The sequence below is a fragment of the Balaenoptera physalus genome, assembly GCF_965194825.1.
Source record: "Balaenoptera physalus genome assembly, chromosome: 5".
Classification (NCBI taxonomy): Eukaryota; Metazoa; Chordata; class Mammalia; order Artiodactyla; family Balaenopteridae; genus Balaenoptera; species Balaenoptera physalus.
In genome coordinates, this window is record NC_138884.1 from 85,602,129 (window position 1) to 85,612,232 (window position 10,104).

Sequence of the window (10,104 nt, forward strand, 5' to 3'; positions counted from 1 at the left end):
CTGTGTGTGTAGGCATCCTAGTGTCTCTCTGTGTGTCCAGGTTTCCTCTTCTTATAAGGACACCAATCAAATTGGATTAGGGCCCCCCTGGATGCCTTGTTTTAACTTAATCATTTCTTTTAAGGCTCTATCTCTAAGTATAGTTATATTCTGAGGTACTGGGAGTTAGATCTTCAACATATGAATTTGGAGGGACACAGTTCAGCCCCCAACAACTGATTTACATTTTAACAGCATCTTTCTCACTGTTGGGCTACGAATAGATCTAGGTTCCCAAGGGCAGAAGCCAGGAGACCAGTTAGGAGGTTATCTCAACAACCCAGACAAGAGATAATAGTGGCTGGGACCAGGTAGTAGTGGTAGAGGTAGTAAAAGGGATTGCATTCTGATCATTTTGAGGATAGAGAGAGCTGACTGGATCGACTGATGGACTGAATCCTGGGTGGGAGGAACAAGACAGGAGTCAATGACTCCAAGGATTTTAGCTTGAACAACTAGGAAAACAGCTCCTGGTTATTGCTCGGGGAGGTTTTGTAGCAGAGGGGGAGGGGTGACATCAGAATCTCTGTCTGGTATTTGGACATGTTAAATGTGAAATCCCTATTAGACATCCAAAAGGTAGTTGGATCTATGAATCTGAAGTTCAGGGGAGAGATCAAGATGGACATAAAAATTTTGGGCCTGGAATTCATTTCAACCCAGCCCAAGACTCTCAGGGGTGGGCGAAGAGCCCTGTTTCAACTCTCCAAGATCTTGAAACAAGGCAATTTACTTGCTTTGGGTTTAAATATCAACCTTCTAAACTTGGGAACTGCAAGTGGAGTTAGCCTATAAATGACTAAAATAATCAGGCTCCAATGACAGGCTTCAGGCCAGACACAGGGCAAAAAATCTTCTCTTTGGTTTATAGCCAGAAAGGAGACCTCACTGCCAGAGTATGGCAAAATGCTGTTGCCCCCAAACTCAAAGAAGAACTAGACTTTCATTGTCTCCATGAAAATACTGAACTGTTTTATAGTTTATGATTCTGAATTATTCTTGCCCAGTGTTTCTCAACTTTTTAAAAAATTAAATCAGGCCCTCTTCAGAGCTTTCTCACACTAAATTTTTATATCCCTACCAGCCAAGATTTAGTCAGTTTTGCTTCCTGTAGTGTGATGAATGAAAACAATAACTATACGGCATAATCTTTTTTGAACCAAAGACACTTCTCCATTCTGCTATGTGCCCTGGAGATAGTGCCCCATCCCTGATTTGAGAATGTGTGTTCTGGTCTTGAATAATCCTAATCCTTGCACTTTCAGCCTGTGGTGAGTCATTTATTTCTAAATGTGAATAAGGTACATACTGTGTAAAGTGGAAATTTTATTATATTTGAATTTCTGTGACCTGGATAAGAAAACCTGTACAAAAGAAAGAGATCTTTCATAATCTCCACCCTTGCTTTTCTCATATCTACTTATTTTATTTTTATTACTTCACTTCCCCCAGTTGGCATGAATTATTGGTTACACATCAGTGCACATTTTGCTTTTATTACACTTTCCCTTAGATCACTAGAACTTTATTGCTTGTGCTATGACTATTTCTTTTAATATGAAGAGCCTGTGACTTCAATTAAATTAAAACATTATTCTATCAAGTATGTACTACATGCCTGTTATAGGTTGAATCATGTCCCCAAAAAGATATGTAGAAGTCCTAACCCCCGTACGCGTGAGTGTGACCTTATTTGGCAATAGGGTCTTTGCAGATGGAATCAAGTTAAGATGAAGTTATACTGGATTAGGGTGGGTCCTAAATCCCATGACTGGTGTTCTTACGAGAAGAGAGAAGTTTTGATACAGAGACAGAGACACAGAGGGAGAACACCATGTGAAGACAGAGGCAGAGACTGGAATGCTACAACTGCAAGCCAAGGAATGCCAAGGATTGTGGGCAAACACCAGAAGCTGGAAGAGGCAAGAAAGCATTCTCCCCTTGAAACTTCAGGTAGAACATGGTCCTGCCGACACCTTGATTTTTTACGTCTAGCTTCTAGAACTGTAGGACAGTAAATTTCATTTGTTTTAAGCCACCCAGTTTGTAGTACTTTGTTACAGCAGCCCTTGGACACTAATACAACATCCAACTTGATGATGAGATATATAAAGATAAATAAGGTACAATTCCTCTCCTCAAGGTCCTCACAATCTAAGAGAAGACACAGCTGTGGACATTTTTAAATTACAAAATGTTAGTGTTTCATAGTGTGAATATAGAAATCTGTACATGCTATAGAGACAACACAAAGGAGGGAATACAGGAGAAGCTTTGTAAAAAAATGTGAATTTTAAAAATTCTTAAATTTTTTTTTATATGCAAAAGCACTGGCCTTTTTAGTGAATCCTTTTTCTCTTTTTTGTTTGGTTCCTTTCCTTTTACCCTCCCCTTTCAACCCATATCAATAAGCACTCCCTTACTCTAGTTAACCTTGTTAATACTCTGGTATTAATTTTTTCATATTCTTCTCCAAGCTTAGGTAAGCAATCGTATTCTTACACACATATATGTTGTCATTGTTTATTTTATAAAAATGTGATCGTATTGTAGATATTTTATGTATCTTTCTTTTCTCAACAAAACCTTGTAGAAACTCCTCCATTTCAATGGATATAGCTCTAAGTCATTCTTTTTATTGAGTGTATAATATTCCATTCTGTAATTATACCATTCTTTTTTAATATATGCCAGCCAGCTTGGTAAAAAATGACATAGCATTACTTTAATTTGCATTTCTGGACTATTTGTATATTTTAGCAACTTTTTATGTGTTTTTTAGCCATATCAGTTTTGCTTTCTTGAATTGTCTTTTCATATTGTTTGTTCATTGTTTTGATTGGGTTGCTTACTCTTTCTAATCAGTTTTTAAGAGTGTTTTGATTATTACCAGTATTAATGGTATATCCAAGTCTACCATTTATCATTTGATTTTTTTCCTTCACTATATTTATCATATCTTTGTCATAAAATTTTTGGTTATATCATCAACTATGTCTATCTTTTTTTTAATAGCTCCTGATTTCTAGTTTATGTTAGAAAGATCTCAATAAATAAGTCATGGGGATGTAATGTACAACATAGTGACTAGAGTTAATAATGCGCTATTGTATATTTGAAAGTTGCTAAGAGAGTAGATCTTAAAAGTTTGCATCTCAAGAAAAAATTTGTAACAACATATGGTGACAGATGTTAAACTAGATTTATTGTGGTGATCATTTCACAATATATACAATTCTAGAATCATTATGTTGTACACCCAAAACTAATATAGTACTGTATATCAATTATAACTCAATTTAAAAAAAACCTCCTCTGCCACTTACATGTAGCCTCCTAAATTTTCTTTTTTTCCCAGCTTTATTAGAGTATAGTTAAAAAATGAAAATTATATATATTTAGGTAGTACAATGTGATTTTTTAAGGTGTACGAGGTGATGATTTAATATATGCACACATTGTGAAATGATTACCACAATCAAGTTAATTAACACATCCGTCCCCTCACATAGTTACTATTTTTTTGCGTGTGTGACTAGAACACTTAAGATAACGATTTTAATCCTTCATTCTGTTAAGGTGGTGTATCATGTTTATTGATGTGCATCCCAGGAATAAATCCCACTTGATCATAGTGTGTGATCCTTTTAATGTGTTGTTGAATGCAGTTTGCTAATATTTTGTTGAGGATTTTTGCATTCATGTTCACCAGGGATATTTGCCTGTAATTTTATTTTCTTGTAGTGTCCTTATCTGGCTTTGGTGTGAAGGTAATGATGGTCTCATAAAATGAGTTTGGAAGTGTTCTCTCCTCTTCAGTTTTTTGGAAGAATTTGAGAAGAATTGGTATTAATTCTTTAAATGTTTGGTAGAATTCACCAGTGAAGCCAGCTGGCCCCCTGGGCTTTTCTTTGTTGGAAGTATTTTGATTACCCGACTTAATCCCCTTACTTGTTATTGGTCATTTCAGATTATTTTTTTAGGATTCAGTCTTGGTAGGTTGTATGTTTCTAGGAATTTTTCTGTTTCTTCTAAGGTATCCAATTTGTTGGCATATAATTTTTCATTGTAGTCTCTTATGATCCTGTGTATTTCTGTGGTATCAGTTGTAATGTCTCTTCCTTCATTTATAATTTTATTTATTTGAGTCCTCTGTCTTTTTCTTTCTTGATTAATTAACAGTCTGTCAACTTTCTTTTTTCAAAAAACCAATCCTGAATTTTACTGATCTTTGCTTTTGCTTTCCAAGTCTCTATTTCCCTTATTTCTGCTCTACTCTTTCTTATTGCCTTCCTTTTGCTAACTTTAAGCTTAGTTTCTTCTTCTTTTTCTAGTTCCTTGAAGGTGTAAAGTCCCTGGGAGGACAGGGTTGGCCCCTGAGGATGGCTGATAGGAGCTGAACCAAGTCACAGGGCTGCTTCAGAAGCTGCAGTCAGACCAGAGTTGGTGGGCCTACCTTTGGGGACAAGGAGAACCGTGTCTCCCACCGGGTCCTTGAGTGGGCAGGACTGCTCCTGACTGCAGCTGAAAGGGGCAAGAACCGAGTCATAGGGCTGCTTCAGGCTCATAGTCAGACTGAGGTCAGCAGGCCTACCTCCAAGACACAGAGGGGCATGTCTCCTGGTGGGCCTCTGGGCAGACAGCAGTATTCCTGGCCCGTGGCTGAGAGGGGCTGTAGCCCAGATACAGGCCATTTCAGCATCTGAAATGAGGTGGATAGGCCTACCTACAGGGGCACAGATGGGCATGTCTCCTACCATGTCCCTTGTCAGATGGTGCTGATGGCAGGATCAAGGCCAAATGGGGCTGTAGCTGAGTCCACAGGTTGTTTCCAGGTCTGTAACCAGGACCACAGTTGGTGGATCCGCCACCTGGACACGTGCCTGCCTTCTCAAATGGGTCTCCTCCGCCTCGGGCTCCACCAGGGTTTCACAGTCTCCTATCTGGATTCCACAGGACTCCCACACAGGCACTTTTGTCTGTGAAAAGCTGCCAAATTATTGTTACTGAGGGGGAATATAAGTGGGGGACCTCCTATTTCACCATTTTGCTGATGTCCTTCCAGAGTTTCTTACAGAATTTATATTTTTTTATTTTGCTTTTTACACGTAAGTCTTTAATCTTATTTAAGATTTTTTTTAATGGATAGTCTTTCCCCACTGATTTGAACTACCCTCATTATCATATATTACATTCTTACACACACTGAGATCCATTTCTGGATTCTCAGTTCATTTCTACTGATTTTGTTTGTTTGTTTGCTTGTTTTTGTCTATTCCTAGCTTAATCCCAACTTTATTTGCCTTCAATATCTTCTCAGGCAAGCACTCTTCAGTCTCCTTTTGCATATTTTTCTTGGCTATTGATATTTAGTATTCATTCTTCCATATAAACTTTTAAGAATCAAGGTCTCAGGTGGGGTACATGTCTAGCTCAGCCTGAGTCACATGCCCAGGGTGGGAAGCCAGTCTGGCTGCTTCTTTTCTAACCATCAAACACCAAAGGTCTTATTTTGATTGCTCCCAGGGGTCTCAGACTCTCACAACAGAAAAAGTCTGATAAATTCTCTTGCAAGAGATAGCAGGGTGGTTACTTTCTATGCCAAGAAGATAATTTACACTCCTGGGGTGAACAAAGGAACATCTATTACTAGAGCAACAAAAAAGAAAAAAACACACATTTTTAATCTCTGCTATATCATATTAAGGAAGTTGGAGTTTATTCAACTTGTAGGTATTTAGTTAGCCATTTAAAAGTTTTAGGTGCAAGAGTCACAAGATCAGTTTGGCAGCAGTGAAGAAGATAGAATAGAAGGAAAAGAAACCAGAGACAGGAGGCCCAGTTAAGGTACTACTGCAACAGTCCAGGCAAAGATGACAAAGACCTGAAATAAGGCAATTGCCAGGGACATAGAGAGAAGAGGACAGATGTGAAAACCATTCAGCAGGTAGAATTGGCAGGATCAGTGATTGGTTTGATGTTGGGTTAGATAAGAATCCAGAATGACTGCTGGATTTCTAGCCTGGGTGGCAGAGTTGAAGATGTACAGCTAAATGACACAGCAACACAGGAGGAGGAGTAGACGGATGACAACGTAGATTATTAGCTTAGTTTGGGGGCACATTGAGTTTGAAAGTCTGTGAGACATTCAAGTGGCAATACTTGGTTGACATGAAGAGTATAGTGGATTTGGAGCTAAAAGGAGAGCAAGACTGGACAAGTGACTTTGAGAATCACCAGGATATATGTGGTAGTAAAAGCCATGGGGAGGAGAGCTGAGGATGGAACAGTGAGGGACACCAATATTTACCAGAAGAGGGGGAACTAGAGACAGCAAGGGGTTCTGAGAACCAGCCATTTAAGAAGCTGAAAGTGATAGCACAAAAGATCAGAGAGAACAGCTTCAAGAAGGAGGAAGTGGGGCTTCCCTGGTGGCGCAGTGGTTACGAATCCGCCTGCCAATGCAGGGGACATGGGTTTGAGCCCTGGTCCGGGAAGATCCCACGTGCCGCGGAGCAACTAAGGCCGTGCGCCACAACTACTGAGCCTGCATGCCACAATTACTGAAGCCCGCGTGCCACAACTAGTGAAGCCCGAGCACCCTAGAGCCCACACTCTGCAACAAGAGAAGCCACCACAATGAGAAGCCCGCGCACCACAATGAAGGGTAGCCCCCGCTCGCCGCAACTAGAGAAAGCCCACGCACAGCAACAAAGACCCAACGCAGCCTAAATAAATAAATAAAAATTAAAAAAAAACAAAAAGAAAAGAATCAGCCTGCCAATGCAGGGGACACGGGTTTGAGCTCTGGTCCAGGAAGATCTCACATGCCGCGGAGCAACTAAGCCCATGCACCACAACTACTGAGCCTGCACTCTAGAGCCTGTGAGCTACAACTACTGAGCCCAGGTGCCACAACTACTGAAGCCTGTATGCCTAGAGCCTGTGCTCCTCAACAAGAGAAGCCACTGCAATGAGAAGCCCGTGCACCACAACAAAGAGTAGCCCCCGCTTGCCACAACTAGAGAAAGCCAGCCTGCAGCAATGAAGACCCAATGCAGCCAAAAATAAATAAATAAATAAATAAATAAATAAAGAGAAGGAGGAAGTGGTCAGTTGTGCTGACGGCAGCAGAGAGGCCTCAGAATTATCCAGTGGATTTGGCAATTACCAAATGGTGAACTTGGTGAAAGCAGTGTCAGTTGAGTGGGGTGTAAAGAAGTCAGTTTTTAAATGTAGAGTGAAGTCAAAGAGTGAGAGAATGTGCCAGATGTCTCCCCTTTGTCCGTCCAGATCCACACTCTACCCTTCACCACTGTGCTCTTCGTCCCAGATATACAGTAACATCAATATGTTCCCATGACTCTGTTGAGTTTTACCAATGGTGAGCCTTGGGAGGAGATTGAAGGGAAGAAGGAGAGTGAGGTGGGGATATGTATTCCCCCAACTCCCTCCCTATGGGGTCTGCTGCATTCACTCAACCATAGTTCTTAGCCTTCTCCAGCTGGGTTCAGGTAACCACTCCCTCCTGCCTCTTCTCAGGCCTGAGTGGCAATAGCTCTGCTTTACTGGTCTTAGGGTTTTCTACCACCCCTTGTGTTTCTCTACATCCTGCTCACACCTTTGTAAATAGTCCTTTATTAAACCTTCCTCAAATTATCCAAATTTGAGCACACCATTTGTGTTCTGCTGGAACCCTGAATGATGAGGGGGAACCTTGGCTGGGAAGAGTAGAAAGATAGAAATATGCAAAGACAAGGGAGGTTTTGTCACAGGATTCATTTTTTAAGGGTTAGAGAGCTTTGGATATACTGACAAGCTCATGGAGTTTTAACAGCCAGGGCCTATTTCAAAAGTGTGATCTGAGAGGAAGGAAGAAATAGGCAGAGAGCTCTTTGCTAGCCTCTGGAGTTGATGACAGTACAAGTGGCCTCACCAATGTTGCTCGAGACATTCTGGAACCTGTGTTTCCAGTTTGACCAAGACAGTCCATTTGACAGGTTTGCCCATGGTTGTGCTGGCAAGTGTTGGTCTGAGCAATGAGCTGATAGAAAAGTAGACACAAAGGCTAAAGAAGGAAAATGAACAAAGATCGGGACCTCAGCAAACCCAGGCACCCCTCATTGCACCAAGGCAGTCAGACAATGAACAAAGTTGTTGGTGTTTTTTAAACTTTGCCAGGCTCTGCGTGACCCAGCCTTGCTTACCTTGCCAGTCTCCTCTTTTGTGTCTTTTGCAGGTTGCTGATTCCATCTCTGCCCCGAGGGCCTCCTTTCTCTTTCTTAAATAATAATAAGCTCTGTTCTGCCCTTGAGCTTGAATTCTGACCTTTCCATTGCCTGCAACCTGTCACTCTCCCCAAGTCTCATCCTGGCTAACTCCTTCTCATGCTCAGAGCTCATCTTCAAGGCCACTTCCTCAGCAGGCCGACCACCCCAATTCAAACCCATCCCCTTGATTCCTCCCCTTCAGGCAGCCCTGGACTCCTCTTTCAAAGCAGTCGCCACATCTTAAAATTTATGGAGGTGGAGAATTTTATTCAGAAAGTCAACTAGATTTTATTACAAGCCTTTTGTTTTTGTTTGTGTTTGTTTTTTTTAAATTTTATTTATTTATTTTTTGGCTGTTGGGTCTTTGTTGCTTCTCTCCGGCTTTCTCTAGTTGCAGCGAGCAGGGGCTACTCTTTATTGTGGTGCGCGGGCTTCTCATTGCAGTGGCTTCTCCTGTTGAGGAGCACGGGCTCTAGGCGCAATGGCTTCAGTAGTTGTGGCATGTGGGCTTCAGTAGTTGTGGCACTTGGGCTCAGTAGCTGTAGCTCACAGGCTCAGTAGTTGTGGCGCACGGGCTTAGTTGCTCCGTAGCATGTGGGATCTTCCCAAAACAGGGCCTGAACCCGTGTCCCCTGCATTGGCAGGAGGATTCTTAACCACTGCACCACCAGGGAAGTCCCAGTTTGTGTTTGTTTTTACATCTAAGTCTTGAATTCATCTGGAATTTGTTTTTGTATATTGTATAGCATGAGGCCTCTTTCACAGTCTAAACTTCTTAGCACTTTGCTGGACCCTCTTAAGCACTTCCTTTCACTCACTCATTCTTTCAATAAGCATTTAATGGCTAATGACCTCGTACTATGCCCTTTATTGCACACAGAAAATAAAAGAGAATATCCTTATCGCAAAGGATAAAAAGAGAATAATGACAGGGCTTCTGGGCCTTAGGACTAGAGAGGACCTCAGTATGTTTGGGGAAGCAGACTTGTGAATGGAAAAATGACAGCATAACAAGGTAACTGCTTTAGTGATGCAGGGTGATTATAAACTAATGGAATTCTGGCAAAGAATGCATTTCTGTTCATTTGAGTCTTGCACTGTTTGTAACATATGTCTTACCCACTGAAATCATTTAATAAATACTTTAACAATTAACCTGAGTGTACATTTTTTAAACTTTCACTTTTCTCCAAAGTTCCAAATACGTGTTCAGTTACTTCCTAGATTTCTCCACCAGGATGTCCCATAAGCATTTCCAACTCAAGACGTCCTAAATTCTTTCCTTCAAAACCTGGTCCTCCTTTACTCTTCGCCTCAGTTGTCTGAGATGGAAAGCTCAGAATCATTCTCAATGCCACCCTCTCCCTAACCCTACATCCATCTGGTCACCAAGTCCTGTCTAGTCTAGGTCATAAATACTACGTGATCCATTTTCTTATTCCCACCGTCTTGGGTCAAGCCTTCATTATCAATTCCCTGAATTGGTAAAAAAAAAAAAAGAATTCCAATAGATCTCTCTGCCTCTTCTCTTTTTTCTCTACAGTCTTCTAACTGCCACCACAGTGTTATTTCTGAAACACAAATCTGAATCTATCACTCCCTTGCTTGAAACCCTTTTGTGCTACCAAATATTTTTAGGATAAAATTCCAAATTTTTGACATGGCTCAATAGGACTGCCTCTCTCTGGCTATAGACAAATCTATCTCAGACAAATAATCTAAAATATGGGAAAAGTTATATACATAAAATCACTCATTGGGTACTATATTAGTTTTCTATTGCTACTGTAACAAA